Source organism: Callospermophilus lateralis, chromosome 8 (assembly GCF_048772815.1).
Source record: "Callospermophilus lateralis isolate mCalLat2 chromosome 8, mCalLat2.hap1, whole genome shotgun sequence".
Lineage (NCBI taxonomy): Eukaryota > Metazoa > Chordata > Mammalia > Rodentia > Sciuridae > Callospermophilus > Callospermophilus lateralis.
Genome location: NC_135312.1, coordinates 11,282,066 through 11,298,605, shown reverse-complemented (window position 1 = coordinate 11,298,605; position 16,540 = coordinate 11,282,066). Strand labels below are relative to the sequence as shown.

General features: G+C 46.7%; 1 protein-coding gene across 4 annotated transcripts in view; it reads left to right on the top strand.

Moving 5' to 3' along the window:
• Positions 1-13,099: 13,099 nt before the first annotated feature.
• Positions 13,100-16,540, top strand: part of Prom1 (prominin 1) — a 150,038-nt gene continuing 146,597 nt past the window's right edge. For all 4 annotated transcript variants that reach the window (XR_013092142.2, XM_076864400.2, XM_076864399.2 and 1 more), the window contains exon 1: positions 13,100-13,360. The gene's annotated coding sequence lies outside the window, so the exon portion shown is untranslated. The remainder of the gene's footprint in view (positions 13,361-16,540) is intronic.

Here is a 16,540-nt window from a genome sequence, read left to right as displayed (position 1 = left end):
GGGTCCCCAGCTTTGAGGACTCCAGAAGAATCTGGAGGTGGCAGCAGCATGGCTGCTGGTATCTTGGGCTGGACTCTTATCAGCAGGGGCTGCAGGGGGCTTCCAGCATGCGTGGTGGGCCGTGCGTGTCAAGGCGGGAGCCGAGTGGTTGGAGGTGGGCAGGCACAAACTGTTTCTAGTGAGAATGAATGAGAGCTTCTCTAGGGTCTTCAGCCTCAGGTATTCACTGTGTGCAACGATTGCACTTTTTTTGACAGCAGTCGGGAAGAGGAGAGGTTAGGTCTAAGATTATTCCAAAGCCCAAAGCCCCCAGGAAAGGCCATAGGATGCCACCACCCTCTTGAACCAGTGCTGAGGAACCACATGGATGGCCTTCTGCCCGGATCCTACCACTCCCCCCATACTTTCTACTCCTCAGCCTCCTTCTAGAATGATCCTCCTAAGACTAATGCAAAGGAATTACTCTTCTACGCTGTAACCCCTGAGGGCTCCTCAATGCCATCGATGGTCTGAATTCCTCGGCATGGCATTCAAGCCCTCCATAGCCTGACCCCTCCCACCTGCCCATCCTTACCATCCTGGATTATGTTCAAGCATGGTGCCACCCAGCCTCTGCCCAGATCCCACACTGCATCTGAGTAGCCTGTGTGCAGACTCCTCCACCCAAGGTGTCCTTCGCCTCATCTCACCTGGCGAGTTTCTCATTCCACTGAGTTACCTCAGCACTCCAGCCACCAGGAAACCCACCCTAGGTTTACCGAGCCCTCCTGCCTCCTCCCTGTGCTTACCATGTCCTCACCCTCTCTTGGTGCAGTTAGAATTCAGAGTGGCATCTGTTTCCCCTACAAGACAGTGACATTTTTTAGTATCAGACAACCTAAACGACAATCAGAAAGAGGTTTATTAAAGATGGTGGGTTTAACGGGGACAGCAGAGAATTGCATTGAGAATTTGGGTGCCACCGTGAGCCCCAGGTGTGTACAGTGTGGCAAAGGGGAGACAAAGATTTTAAAGGTAAAATGAGGAAGATTATACCAGCAGCTTGGGAGGCTGAGATAGGAGGATCACGAATTCAAAGCCAGCCTCAACAATGGCGAGGTGCTAAGCAACTCCATGAGACCCTGCCTGTAAATTCAAAATAGGGATGGGAATGTGGCTCATTGGCAGAGTGCCCCTGAGTTCTAACCCTGGTACCAAAAAAATAAAAAAATAAAAAAATAAAAGAGGAGGATTATGTAAGTCATTTTGCAACGATTACCCTTGGCTACAAGGATTAATAACAAGGTGGCGCCAGTCCTTGGTCACACAGTTACTAAGTTGCAAAGCAGAGGTCCTTGTGCAAGTATTTTTGTGCAAGGTCATGGTGGCCTTTGTGCAGTTATGGTTTTGACAAAGCCTTCTGTGATAGTTCCTGCTATTAAGAGATCATGCCTGAGGACACACACCCTTTGTGGCCTTCCCTGACTCCATTTTGATTCTGAGAACTTGGCCACTGTGAATTATCTCCATCTCTTTAGGTCCTAGAACAGATGGGTACAGAGCAAAGCTCTGAAGAATTTGTTCAGTGAATGAAAGAAGTATGTGAATGACCTCTGGTTTTGTGTAGAGTTGTTCAAGGGTGCACAAAATTTAATGAGATACCCAAACAGCTCACCAATTAAGATGAATAATATATAATGCAATATTTAAAAAATCCATATTGATATGTATGCAAAAAAACTCCATAGTGAATCCATCTCAAAATGCAAAATAAAGATAGGATCTGACCCTGCACTTACATGACCTCTCCCTTGCCTCCCCCTGATCCTGTCCCTGTGCACTGGCTCAGAGAAAACAGGACACATTCAGTGGCTGAATCAGCAGTGCCACCACGAGACGGGAGAGGAGGAGACAGATTAGAAAGTAAAGGGAGATGTTGAAGTAGTGTGTTTAGTTTAACCATTAAAGAGCAACAGAAGCAACTTGTGGCTAAACTTCCTTGGAAAAATAACATACAGTAAGGGTGTTGGATGACCTTGGGCCTTGCCAGGAGGCTGGAGAACAGGATGGAAACCGAGGGTGATCACAACCTGATTTAGCGTGGGCACCCAGCACCACCTACACCCAGACCACCGACGCTGCTGATGGGGTTGGTCCCACGTGTTATGTGCCACTCCAAGATTAGAGCTCTGTGCAGGAGTGGTTACTGTCCCATCCATGGTAGGGTAGGGTCACACTTGCATGTGTGACAGGTGAACATTCATGGGTGGACAGTCATGTGGTTGGGCAGAGCTGGATCCCACTATTGCTCCATATAAGGAAGCTTTTCCCAGCCAGAAGACGGGGTGCATGGTGGACTACTAAACACTAGCAAATAAGGCTGGGAGAGTTGAAAGTGAGACCACTTGACCCCATTAAATAAGTCAGACAACTCCGCAGGGCTGGGATGTGCTTGATAGTAGAGTGCTTGGCTAACTTGAGTGAGACCTGGGTGGGATTTCCAGCCCAGAGAGGGGGGACAGGGGAACTCTAGAGAAGGAACTCTGAAAGGAATACTCTAGAACAAGTTCTCCAGAATACCTTTTTAAATATGGTAGAAATAAAGTCATCTCTTGTGTCCACACACAGAGGATTGGTCCCAGGAGCCCCCTTGGATACCAAAATCCGTAGCTGTTCAAGTGCCTTATGTAAAATGGTGTAGTGTTTGCATATAACCTATTCGTGCCCTCCTGACCTCTCTCTCCCTCTCGGACTGTATTCAGGCCAGGACAATGATTTTCTCTAGGCTCCTGCCTCAGTCTCCCATCCCAAGTCTGGGGCTGGTTGGGCAAGCTGTGAAGATGCTAGAGCCCCAGGGTAGCTCTGACCCCACCCCCAGGAGGGGCAGCCCTCAGGTAACACTGGGCAGAATAAGAGGGCCACCTCCTCTCCACAGCTCATCCTCACCGTGGAAATCAATCCAGATGTGTCCTGTGGCCTCGACAGGTGCACATGGGGCAAGACACATTCCTCAGTGTGAAATCAAGTTAGCACCATCAGCGCGTTCTACCCATGGGCTCTGCATCCTCAGATCCAACCAATCACAGATAGAAAATGTTTGAGAAAAGAAGCCTTGTGTTGTGCTGCTGTGTCCTGATGGCTGCACCCACACAGAACAAAGACGTTTCTTTTGGTCATTATTCTCTGAACATTATAGTGTGACTACTATTTACATAAAATTTGCATAGTATCAATATTGAAAATTAAAATAAAAAGGACCGGGGACAGCTCAGTTGTAGAGAACCTGGGCTCAATCCCCAGTACTGCAAAAACAGACAGTTTCAAGGGTTTGTTGCTATTGTTCCTCTTATATTTTCCTCTTAAATTATTATTATTTTCACCCACCATCATCATCTGCTATTTCATAGAGTTTCATTTTCCAACTACAGTATACAGCCAATGAGTTTCTCATTGGATTGGGGTCCCCTGTCCCTAAGTGCCAAGGACAGGGACCACCTGGTGCAGCCCAAATGCTCCTCTAAAGCTCACTCTTTTCTTCAGCCCTGGGTCTGAATCTTGCCCTCTGTATTCTTGTGGTAAGAGTCTCCTACTTGGAAGTGGGAGATGGGATTTGGAAACGAATGGCCATTTCTTGGCTTTGACTCTGAGCAAGCGGTTCTTTTCTGCCGGGTCTTCAGAGTTCAGCTGCTCATGTGACCTGCTGGGCACTCTTTGGACAGGACAAGCCTGCTCCTGCCTCGTGGCCTCTGAAGTCTCCTTCTCCCCTGACTGCCGGGCTCCTCTTCACCTTTTGCAGATCTTGGTTTGAAAACTTTCTTCATGAGACTTCCAGAGGCCTCTACTTCCAAGACTCTCTGCTTTCTCCTTCTTGCTCTATTTTTAGAGCTCTGATCAACTTCCAATATACTGTGTGTAAATGTGTTAATATTTATTGTTTATTGTCCATTTTTCTATCCAGAACGATGGCTCCATGAAGGCAGGGATCACTGTTTTGTTCATGAACTTGTCTCAAGTGCTAACACCAGGCTGGCATGGGCATGCTGTAGATGCTCAGTTAACTATTTGTTGGATGAATAAATGAGTGATTATCTGTCTTATGAAGATGATCACTGACAAAGCATTTTCTGAAGTGTTCTATTGAGGCCTTTTTCCTTGAGAGCTATTTTAGCACCATGGTTAAAGTTCTCGCCTCCAGAGTCAGCCATACTCAATCAGAATTCCACTTTGACTGCTTACTACCTGCTCGATTTCTCGAGTATCAGTCCCCCACCTGTAAAATGATGCCACCGTGGGTTGAATTTTGTTTGTGCCCTTAAAAGATGTTAAGGTTCCAGTGCCCGTAAATGTGATCTTATTTAGAAATAGGGTCTTTGCAGAGGATCCAGTGGAGAGAGGTCATCCTGTTGAACCCTGATCCAAAATAGCTGGAGTCCTTTTAAAAAGGAAGAAATGTGGACGCAGAGACAGATATGTCTGTGTGGAGAGAAGATGATGTAAATACTTGGGGAGAATCCCATCTACAAAGCAAAGAACAGAAGCCACCAGAAGCTAAGAGAGTGGCCTGGAACAGATCCTTCCTCACAACCTTCACCAGCAGCCAACTCTCCCGGTACTTGATTTTAGCTCTCAATGTGGGACAGTGCATTTCTGCTGTTTACGCCATTCTGTCTGTGATTATTTGTTACAGCAGCCCCAGGAAACTCATACAGACACCCTCATTATATGGTTCTATAACCCATGTGGGTACAGCCTATGTCAGTCTCAGCTTTTTGTCATGATGATCAAAATACCTGACAAGAACAAATTAGAGGAGGAAATATTTATTTTGGCTCATGGTTTCAGAGAATTCTGTGTATGGCTGACCAGCTTCCAGGCAGAAACATCATGGCGGCAGGGCAAGGAGGCAGATAGCTGCTTAGATGGTGGCATCAGGGGAGGGGTGGGATGGAGTCAGGGAAAGGATCAGGAACAGATACAGTTCCCAGGGCCATGCGCCCAATGTCCTACTTCCTCCAGTCACACCCCACCTGCCTACAGTCACCACCCAATTATTGAATGAATGATGATGTTATGGCTTTCATAATCCAGTCTTTCCATCTCTGAACACTGCAGTATTGCCTAACACCTGAGCTTGGGGGGAATATTCCAGATCCAGACCATAGCACACCCTCTTCTGTAGCATTCCACTTTACCTGGAGGTGTTGGTTGATGTCAGCTTCACTTCCTGGACTGTAAGTTGCATGAGGGCAGGACCACTGGTGCTGCAGCCTCTCCACCAGCAGCTCTGTCTTGCCACCTAGTAGATACTTCCTGACTTCCTGAGATTATCTTAAAAATTAAATGAAATATGTATGCAAGGTGCTTAAAATCGTGGTTGACCCCATTAGTGTTATTCTTATTGTAGAAGTGAGAAAGTAGAGCCTGAATTTGTCAGCCTCCATGTCTTGCTCTGAGAAATGGAAATAACAAGATCCTTATGAGGCTTTAGTTAAATTAGAGAAATATGTGGGAAGCACCTCACTTGGGGCCCGGCAAATAGTAACTCAAGAGATAGTAGCAACAGGTGCATAGAACTATCCTGTGGAAATACGTTGTCAATCTTCTAGAATGCATTTGCTGTGGCTACATTTATTTGTATTCTTAAAGCACTTTCCCCTTCTCTTCATTGTTCCTTATTTTTCTCTGAGATTCATTGGAAACCTATTCTGTGCTAAGCAATTTCTCATTTAGTGCAAGGAAAAATTCAGTAATTCCTGTTTTCTAAGTGCTTTGATGCTCAAACTTAAGTAGGGTTTGGGATTTTAACACGTGCTGGGCTATATGCAGAACAAGCTCTGTGTGCTGCCCGTGCACCTGCCCATCCATGAGGAGCCCAGGGAGACATGCTACCTCCCCTGGAATAATTTACTGCATAATTATTGCACAGCTGGCTGTCATTGAGGTGATGTGGTATAAATGCAAGGGCGACCTCCCCAGTGCCGTCCTTATTTATGGCCATCTTTTCTCCTGCTCCCTTGGTTGTTGGAGAATTTTACCTGCAAAGTGTCTCTGATTAGAGGCTGAGTTACCCACTCACATGAAGTACAGATTCCCACAGGGGTTGTCATGGTCCAAATGTCCCCTCCCAAACTCACATTGAACTATAAGTGCCATTGTGACAGTAATGGAAGATGGGACCTTTCAGAGGTGGCTAGGTCACAAGAGTTCTACTCTTAGATGGTCAAATGGTGTCGTCTCAGGAATGGGTTCGTTATGCATTCACACTCCACCCTCCGACTCTCATGCGTCTGCTTGCCCTTCGCCACGTTTTGACACGGCATGAAGACCCTCATCAGAAGCAATCCCCGTCTTGGGCTTCTCTTCCCAGCCTTCAGAACTGTGAATACTGTTTATAATGGACCCAGTCTGGGTATTCTGTTAAAGCAGCAGAAAATGGACTGCAACCAGAATCTAGGGCTTGTCTCGTACCTGGGCAGTGTAAACCCTTCTGTGCTGTTCTACATGAGAAGAGTCCTGATAAGGAGTCAGAAGATCTGCTCGGTCCCACCTGTAACTTGAGGCAAATCACTTGTTCTCTACTCCTAGACTTTCCCATCTGTCCAGCGTGGCAACTAATACCTACCCACCAGGTTTGTTGTATTGAAAGAGGAAATAAGCATTGACTACAAAAATCTGGTAACCAGGAGAAGAAGATTCACCTGCCTACAGGGCCAGGTATGCAATTGGTCAAGAGTGCAAGTGAGGATGCTTCAGCTCATGACCATAATCCTTAGCCTGTGCCAAATTGCTACCAGCAACCCAATTTTAATATATCTGATAAGATTATTCCCCCAAATAAATAGTAATTTCACTTGTGACTTAAAAGCCCTCAACGTCAAGAGTGCTGAAATTTTAAAATCCTGATTTAAAACGATTTGCCCATTTAACCTATAATTTTTCTTCCTTCTGTAATAACAATTCTAGAAATATCACTCAAAATTTTCCCACATTATTGGAAACTACTAGGCAGCCCAGCTATTTTATCCCATCTCCAACATGGTTTCTGCAAAAACACTCCATTCATGCAGCCCTGTCCTGATGCTCCCTGAACTTTGAGGCAAGGTAACTGTATTTAAATTCTAATGATGGATGTGTTGTCAACATTTGAACTTGCTTCTCCGGCACTTGCCTAGACCTTTAAGGACCTCAAGCTTGGGCTTAGGATGTAACTCAGTGGTAGAGCATGTGCTTAGTATGTGCTGCAAGGCCCTGCTTCAATCCCCAGAACTATACAGGTGTGCACGCCCATGTACATGATGAAAGCAAAACCTCAATCTGGTTAATTCAAAAACATCAGCCAGGTACTATGGTGCACACCTGTGATCTCAGTGGCTCGGGAGGCTGAGGCAGGAGGATCACAAGTTCAAAGTCAGCCTCAGCAACTTAATGAGGCCCTAAGCACATTACTGAGACTCTGTCTCTAAATAAAAAATTAAAAAGGACTTGGGGATGTGGCTCAGTGGTTAAGCACTCCTGAGTTCAATCCCCCGTACAAAAAAAAAAAAAAAGTCAAATCATTTGTTCAGCAGTCAAAAGGAGTCCACTGGAATCTAGCTCTTTTAGTATCTCCCTCTGTCTCTAGCAGTTGCTTGGAACATTAAGTGAAATATTGCTCCGAATGGGGCTCCTGTTAGGAAAAATTAAAAGAAGCGTTGACAGAAGCTTTTGGTGTGAGGCCTGAAGCATCTCTCTCCCAGGAAAAGGGCTGTTACTGAAATTCTGGGTTAAACCTTGAAACTCTTGAAAAGTTTAAGCTCTTAAAAGGTTTAGAAGTAACTGTGGATTCCACCTTTCTGGCGTTGACTCAAATTTTAATTAAAAAATTAATTGCATAATGTTTAAAATGTGCTATTAGTTTCCCAGGAGATGATAAGCCCTGTTAGGTCTTCTAAGCTATAATTATCAGGGAATTCAAAACATGACTCTGCTGGGGCTTAGCTCCGTGGTAGAGCACTTTCCTATTGTGTGTGAGGCCCTGGGGTGCCCTAAATCCTCACATCAAAGGTGTCTGTCAAAAAACAAAACAGCAAACAAACAAAAACTTGACTCCCATACAAATATATAGTGAACATACATAAAAGCTTCTGCTCAACTTGTTAATTAACAATGGAACCATAAGACCTTTCTACTTGATTAGTTCAGAGTGATTTGAAGAACAGACATTTATATAGATAATCAGGAATCCGAAATGAATATTTTTAATAGATGCAAAACTTGTCAATATTTTCAAATGATGAAGAGATGTACAAATGAATAATTCTTTAGAGCAAGATAATAATAGTAATTATTTCCAGAAAGATGAAATTTTGCTGTTGTATAAATTACAAGTTCCTGGCTGAACATTTTACGGGTTATGATAAAAACTAGTAGGTTTCAGAAATGATGAAATTCTTCAGCCTACCTCCAGTAGTAATCTCTCACTTGTATTGGAAGGAACCTCATCTTTCTTGAGAAAGTGGGATGGGTACCCTAATGCTTTACAATTCTCCGACTTTCTATGTGGTTCACATGGTTGCTACCGGCATATTATAAAACCTCATTTGAGTTAGTGCATGTTTAAAATGATGTCAGAGGGAAACACACAGATGGAAGCCAATGTCAAGAGTGCTGAAATGAAAAATGCCTAGGATGAGGGATTCATTTGAAATGGTAATTGACCAGAAAGCAGATTCCAATGCATGAAACCCCAAAGTATCCCATGCCTGGCCCCGTCAAACTGCAACTGAGTGTCCAACTTCTCTCCAGCTTTCGCATCCTGAATCCTGTTTCTGACGTGCTGTCATTGCCTGGTCCCATCCAGCTCTTTCCTTCTCTTTATTTAAACTGGATGGAAGTTTTCTTCCTTTGCCTTTGAATTAATATGCAAAGGGATAGACAGATGAATCACAAATCCTACCTGAAGGTGCTCAAAGTACAAAAAGAATGTTTTATTGGCTTTTGGTTATTAAACATCATCGATGTTATTTTTGGCATCTAAGCCCAGAGGCAAGGGAGAAAAAAAGCAAGAGGAACGGGGAACTCAGGAGGTAAAACATTTACAGGAGAACTGGTCTGCTGGAAGTTACTCCCTGTCACTCTCTCTCTCTCCCCCCACTCCTTCCTTCTCCCCCTCTCCCTGGCTATGGCACCGCAGTGCTGAGATGGTACAATTCTTTCTCTAAAGGGTCATACACTGCTATTTCTGCTGGTCACAAAAAGACATTAGCATAATTATTATTGTTAAACGTATTTATCTTGCTACAGTCTATCATAAATAAATCCCTAGTCTGCCACAGATGCATCTGAGAAGAGCCCTGTACCACCCAACGGGTGACCTTCTGAAGGATGAGCCATTTCTTATCTCAGCCAGAGCACATGCTTTCCGCGCTGTCCCTGTTTGGGGAATGCCTTCAAATCCAGTTAACCAAATATTCCTTTTGCTTTTGGTACCAGGGATTGAACCCATAGTGACTTAACCACCAGACCACATCACCAGCCCTTTTTTTAAAATTTTGAGACAGGATCTTGCTAAGTTGCTTAGGGCCTCGATAAGTTGCTGAGGCTGGCTTTTAACTTGCGAATCTCCTGCCTCAGCCTTCTGAGCAGCTGGGGTTACAGGTGTGCATCACCACGCCCAGTCCCAAATAGTCCTTTATCCCCAGAGTAGTCTCAAAACAGTTGATCCAGACATTCCAAGATCTTAAATTCCAAGGAAACCAAGAGGGATATACAGCCCTAGCAGTGGGCCTGGCTGCCCTAGAAGAGCTGCTGCAGCCTCAGCTGGACCTTTTGCTCTGCTTCCCCATGGAGACGGTGGGCGGCATAAGAGGGAGGACCCCTAGAGCAGTGACTGCTGGGAAATCTGAAAAGTGAAATTGTTTATTTTGAATCACAGTTATTCATGGTAGAAATTGAGAGGTGAGCTTGTACTGGCAAGCCTATTTTCTTTTAGTCTTAAAGACCCAGAAAAAAAATATCTAAAACCACCATTACAAACATCTTGTCCAGGGAAGAGAAGGTTATTGAGTTACCAACTTTTATGTAGTCTGACAATAATTAATTTCAATGAATTTTCTTTCTCTCTTTCATTATTTCCTTCCCCCTCTCCCTTCCTCCCTCTCTCTTTCTTCCCTCCCTCCCTCCCTCCCTCTCTTCCTTCCTTCCTTCCTCTTTTTTCTTTTTTGTGCTGGGGATGGAACTCAGGATCTTGGACATGCTAGGCATGTACTCTACCACTTATCTATAACCTGAGCTTAGTGCTTCATTTCTAAAGCCATATGATCTTCATAATGTTCGTTGAAACTTAATTTTCTTATCTCAGTTTTAATATTCCCTTTATTATAGTTAGCCACTGTGATTTAGCCTAATGCAGTCAAATAGACCTGCAATAATGGATATATCCTGTATCTGTGACATCCAAAATGGCAGCCACTAGCCCCATTGAGCATGGCCACTGCACCAAACATGAGGAGTATGAAGTCATGGGAGGTGCCGCGACTTGCAAGGGCCACACTTGCAGTTTTGGCAGAACCTGATCAAATCTTTTACTTCTTAGCAAAGTATTCTTCCCAGAATGACATGCCATCTCACGTTTAGATTTCAGCCAACAGGGAAAATGAGGAGTGATTTCAGGCTCAGATTAAGCAGCAAAATCACAGGGATATTTTTTTGTATCAAATGACTCTGAGTATGTGTGGCAATAAACTTCACTTCTGCTGGCCTTGCAGACAGCAAATAACAGAAATGCAGTTGAACTAAATAGCAGGAGTGTAGGATTAGGGCTCCATGCTAAGTGTAACAGATCTAACTATTAGGTCTTACTACTCTCTGTTGAAGGATGCCCAGAACATCAGCCTTAACATTGCTTTAACATTAGGTTCTGTATATTTTTCTTTGCTTATTCAGTATCCACAATGGTCCAGATGAGAAGGTGCATTAAGACAGTCAAAGCATTCCGTGCCTACGAAAAGACAGGTGGTCAGTGGCCATTTCAATCAGATGTAACAATGTCTCTAGAGAGTGTGACCCATTCTCTGGTGAACAGGCCTGGTCTGGGTTCAAATTCAGATCTTCTCTTACTAGTTGTGTGACCATGGACAAATTTTTCAACCTGTTTTAGCTTTACCTTTAAGATGGAAATAATAGTAATATGATCTCAAACTGTTGTTGCTAAGATTATGTAAAAATTCATTTGAAACACTTGGCCTAGAGCCTCATTCATAGAAAATGCTCATTGAACGCTGCTGCTCAGCACTACTGCAACTGCTGTTATTATTAGGACTGGAACCAGTGCGTATATCAGAGTTGTCACCATTTCGCAGGCAAGGAAGCTGAGGCTCAGATTAAACAGCAAAATCACAGGGATAAAATGTGACAGGACCAGACTTTGAGGAAGACTGAATCGAGCTGTTCTCTAGAGAGGGTACTCACCTTCCACCTACCTGGCCTTCTCCCCAGCTTCTTCCAGCTAGCTGCCTCTGAACTAGTGGGGTGGGCCCCAGAGCAGGAGGGCTGCAAAAGGGCTTGGAGCAGAACTGAATAGAAGCTGAGGGTACCATTAACTTTGCCATGTCCTCCTGTACTTTTCAGAAGTTTTCTGAGCAACCATTTTCTGGTCCTGGAAATACGCACATTGGAGATCAATGTAAACTCTTAAAAAATAAGACTTTTCTCCCCTCCCAGTACCTGTTTTATGCTGAAGTAAATAAAAGAGCTACCGAGTTAGCAGTCCTGCACATCTTTTGTCTGTACGTCTGTACAACCATTCTTCTGTCCTTCCATCAGACCATCCATCCAGGCATCCATATCACAAACATTTATTAAACACCTGCAGGATGCTAGACACTGGCTGGAGAGTGCTTTTCTCCCCCAAGTCCTATTTTTCCTACCAGACAGTACAGTCATCCCTTGGTGTCTGAGGGGAGGATAAATTAGTTCCAGGATCCTGGCAGATACCAAAATGTGCAGATGCTCAACTCCCCTATATAAAATGGCATAGTATTCACATAAACCCTATGAATATTCCCTCCTGTGTTTTAAATCATCTCTAGATTTCTTATAGTGCCTAATATAATGTAAATGCTAGGCAAATAGCCATTGCATTGTATAGTGCAGGGAAGGACCACAAGAAAAATCTGTACATAATTGGTGTAGATGCAATTTTGATGGTGAATATTTTCCATTGCCCTTGGTTGAGTTCACAGAAGTAAATGGATAAAAGGGCCACTGTATTTTCCATTCCAGATAGTCAATGGTAAGTGAGGGTGTGGTGCCTATCAGTGAGGGAAGTTAAAAGAAGGGGTGGTTACTTCTGTTAGAACTGTGAAGATTCTGGGAATGCCAGGCAACTCAGCCCAGGAAGGCCTACATGCAAAGAGTGATTAGGAGGTAGTGTGCTTCCTGCTATAGTGGATGCCTGTGTGCATAAATGCAAACAAGTTCTGCTTAATGGCCTTTTTTTTTTTTTTTTTTTTTTTTTTTTTTTAATGATTCCAGTAAGTAACCATTGTGATTTTACACCATAAGAACCAAAAGATTCTGGGGCCGGGGGTGGGCTTGCGCAGGGGTTCAACCCTGGGGCCTCCCTCATGCTAGGCAAGCATTGAGCTACACCTCCAGTCCCAGAGCTAGGTTTTGTTTAGTATTTTTCTCTAATGCTTTTTGTTTGTTTGTTTTAATGCATTTGGAGCAGGCAGCGATGTCTAAAGTGGTGGATGTGTGTCCCTGGGAGTCCGGGACAGGCAGTCCGCAGAGTCAGCAGAGGCATCTGAGAGACAAGGAATTTTTAAGGGATAGCTGCACTCCATGTAGAGGGCTCTGACTGCGTAAAGGAGGGCATAGAGGGTCTGAGCACCGCTCCCATAGCAGGAAATAAACGCTGGCCAGGTCTGGGTGGATTTCCCCAGGGCATCGTGGCCCGCTGCTCAGACTGTCCAATCAGAGTGCGGCCAGAAACCTAGGCTTAGTGATCTTTAAGTTACTGAGCCAGGTCCCGACAGCACTCAGCCACGCGCTCAGCTCTCCCGCGACGGTTGGGTACGTTTAAGTAATCATTCCTATCCCGGCGGTTCCATGCTCAGTTCTTGGCCCGGGCACAGGGGAAGCGGCAACAGGTCCTCGCGGACACCCTCGGCTTCCCTCACCCGCATTCCGCAGCGTGCGTGGGTGCGGCTGCCCGGCGGTCTGCCCCCGTTCCCGACCCACAGGCTGGCCAGCGGGGCGGACTCTCGGGAATCCACCCCGGTGGTCTCCGGAGCCAGGTTTTAAATAATTCATGAGCTGGGCCCCGCGAGCGGGGCAGTGAAGGGAGAGGTCTGCGGCAGCGGTGACGAAAGCCGGAGATGGAGCAGGACCCCGGCGCGTGGTGAGTAGCTACGACCTCCCTCCCGAGCCGGAGAGGTGTCTGCGGACTGGCAGGGGGACTGAGGGGTCCCCTTTTCCGAGTACTCAGGACAGGCCATGGCGAGTGGAGAATCTCTCTGGGCATCTCCCTGCCCCGGTAGCAGGTGGCTGGAGCCCCGGTAGCCACCAGGGAACTGGAGGGGCAGCGGGGAACCGGAGGTGGCCCGGGAACCGGAGGTGGCCTTGGGAACCAGGCCAACCCGAGGTTCCGAGATGTTCTGGGAGAACCGGGTAGGGAGCGCAAACTTTTCCGGCTGCGTGGTGGCCGGCGTCGCACGGCGCCGCTGGGGTCTTCCTCCTATTCTTTGGAGTGGAGCCGGCGACTGTGGGTCTCCAGGTGTCAGGGCATGAGATGGCGAGGGAGGCCCCCGCCCCCGAAGCCCGCAGGCTCGCCCTTGGGGAGGTGGTGAGCGAGGGGAGGCTCGCCAGGGGTTTAGGAACTTTTCCGCGCTTAGGGGAGCGCTGGTGGCCCAGGGGACGCAGGGTGCCGAGCCTCCCCGGCGGAGCCTGGAAAGGGCCAACCTTCCTCGGTTTTGCCAAGCGGAGTGCGCTGTGCAACTGACCGCAGTAGGAGGGGGATCTGGGGGGTTGCAAAGGGAACCGGTTCCCGGGGGGCCACAGGAGAGCGCACGCGCCCTCCACCGCCTCTCCACCCTCCACGACCCGCTGGTTGCTCAGCTCCGAGAGCTTGGGCTTTCCTGGGATGGAGAAGCGGAGTGCTCCGGATGCACCCTGCCTGAACGCGCCGACCGCGACAACAAAGGGGAACGAGGACAGACGAAGAGCTCCGCCGCTGCAGGAGAGTCGGGGTTCAGGTTCAGTTTCCCTGAGAGCAGGCCCGAGGGCGGAGGGGCACGGGTCCAGATCCCCTGCTCTCTGGCGAGAGCGCCCCCAATCCATGCCCACGCGAGGCCGCAGAACGGAACTGGCGCCGACGCGCTGGGGGCAGCCAAGTTACTCCGGCAACCCCCTCCCCCGAGCGGCGCGGCGGCCGGTTCCTGGAGGCTCCTGACTTCCCGCGCCCGCGTGGCCGCCCATTCTTTTGTGTCCCGCAGCTTAGGAGAGGCTCCTGTCTAGGGGGGAGCGGAGGCTGGAGGGAGGCCGGCCTGGAGTGGGGTTAGAGGGAAGGCCGGAAAACCCGCGCCCGGTGCCTCCTGCAGCTACAGGTTGCTCCGCGAGCCCGACCGACCTTCCTCTGGTCTGGTCCCGGCTGGAGATAGGATCTCATTAAGTTGCTTAGGGGCCTCACTAAATTGCTGAGGCAACTACCGACTTTTGTTAAGATAAGCAAGTGCATGATTGTGGTCCTTCGCGGCTTCCTCCACCCTCACTCACTCTTGACTCCAAACAACTTAGGCAACGAGTAAGGTGGAAACAAATGAAGTTGGGGGATTGAATATTTGAAAATCAACTCTCTACGATTCAACTTGGATGATGATGTATATTTTTCTTTTCTCATTTGTGAGAAACTTTCTGTATCCACGGAGCTGCCTTCTCTGGCAAGATGAGCCTGGGGGTCATGGTGGAGTTTTGCTCAGAGCATCGATGGCAGAGCCCCACCAGCGCTTTGTGGACCGCTGGCTGTGGGCCAGGACTTTACTGTTCCTTGCAACCCAAGCTGGTTGCAAGACTATAAAGCTGGTTGGAGACTATAAACAGCTGTCGTTGTCACAGTTAATGAGTGATACCAGAGACCCAGCCCTTTCTCAAAAGCTTGCGGCTATTTTCTATTTAGCAGCACCCTTTAGTTTTGTTTTCTTGATATGCCCTATAAATTTTTTATGAACTTCCGTATAATTTCCATGCTGTACTATTTCTCTGTGTTCTAGTTCAGTGAAGTAAATAAGTACATCAAACCACAGGTTGAAAATAACAGAACTTTAAGCCAAGTATTATGTTGTTGGTATTGTTTTAAAATATGAAGGAACTAGGTTTTTCAGCGGGGTGGGAGCTGGCTCTGGAGTTTTGTTAAGGATCAGGATGCTTTGTTAAAAACAATGTAAGCAGCCTGACATGTTGGTGCCCACTTGGAATTCCAGCTAGTTCTGAGGCTCAGGCAGGAGGATTGCAAGTTCAAGATCAGCCTCAGCAATTTAGTGAGGCCCCTAAGCAACTTAATGAGATCCTATTTCAAAATAGAAATAAAAAGGACTGGGCATGTCCTAAAGTGGTAAAGTGCCTCTGGGTTCAGTCCCTAGAACCACCAACACACCAACAAAAGCCAATACAAGTGAACTCTGGGAAATTGTTGCAGAAGAGGGCTTCTGGGAATGGTGATTACTGGGTGGCTTGAGGGAGGGACAGGAAGGCTGGCTAGGCTCTCCTAGGAGCCCAGGATTTGGCAGGCACCCAGACTGGTGTATGGCTATGGTGCTGGATATGGCTGTTGGCACTGCCATCTTTGGTGCTAGAATTAATTAGAAACTATGTGACTTCAGTGTATGCTGCAAGCACAGGCTCAGGAACAGACACCTGATTGGCCCGGCTTGGCTTATCCCTCCAGGACCAATTTGGGGACCTCAGTTGGCCTCATAATGAAAGGCAGGGCTTCCTCCCTCAGGACACACAAAGGTGGGCCCAGAAGTTAGGGAGCCCTCACATCCTGCCCAGAGCGTCCCACATGATGAACACCTAAACAGGGACCCTTTAAAAAAAAAAGAACAATTTTGAGAAGTTCCCATCAAATGAAGAAAAGAAAATGAAGCTGCTCATTCACCCTGTTTGCCTTTAAACCAGTGTTTGCTGAAATGTGGTTCTCGGACTCCAGACTCAGAATCAAGCGAGGTATTTGTTTAAAACCAACCTTTTTGGACCCCTTCTCCTCATATGAATTCGTTGTGTTTGGGGTAGAAACCAGGAATCTGTACCCTATAAACCAGGAAAATGGTAAGAGGGCCTTGTTGATTAGTACCTGTTTAAGATGATAGCCCCTAAGGCAGAAATTTCCAAAGCTTGCAAAATTGAGAGTCCAAACAAAGGTGTCTCTCCCATCATGGTAGACCAAATGTTCTGCCTGAGGAGCTCCAGTGAGGATTGGGTTGGAGGAAATGGCCATGGGGAATCCTATGGGTAGGATAGGACCATCCTTTCAGAGGCTAGAAAGCAGCAAATAGGTAAATGTTTGGTACCACTTTTTAAAAAA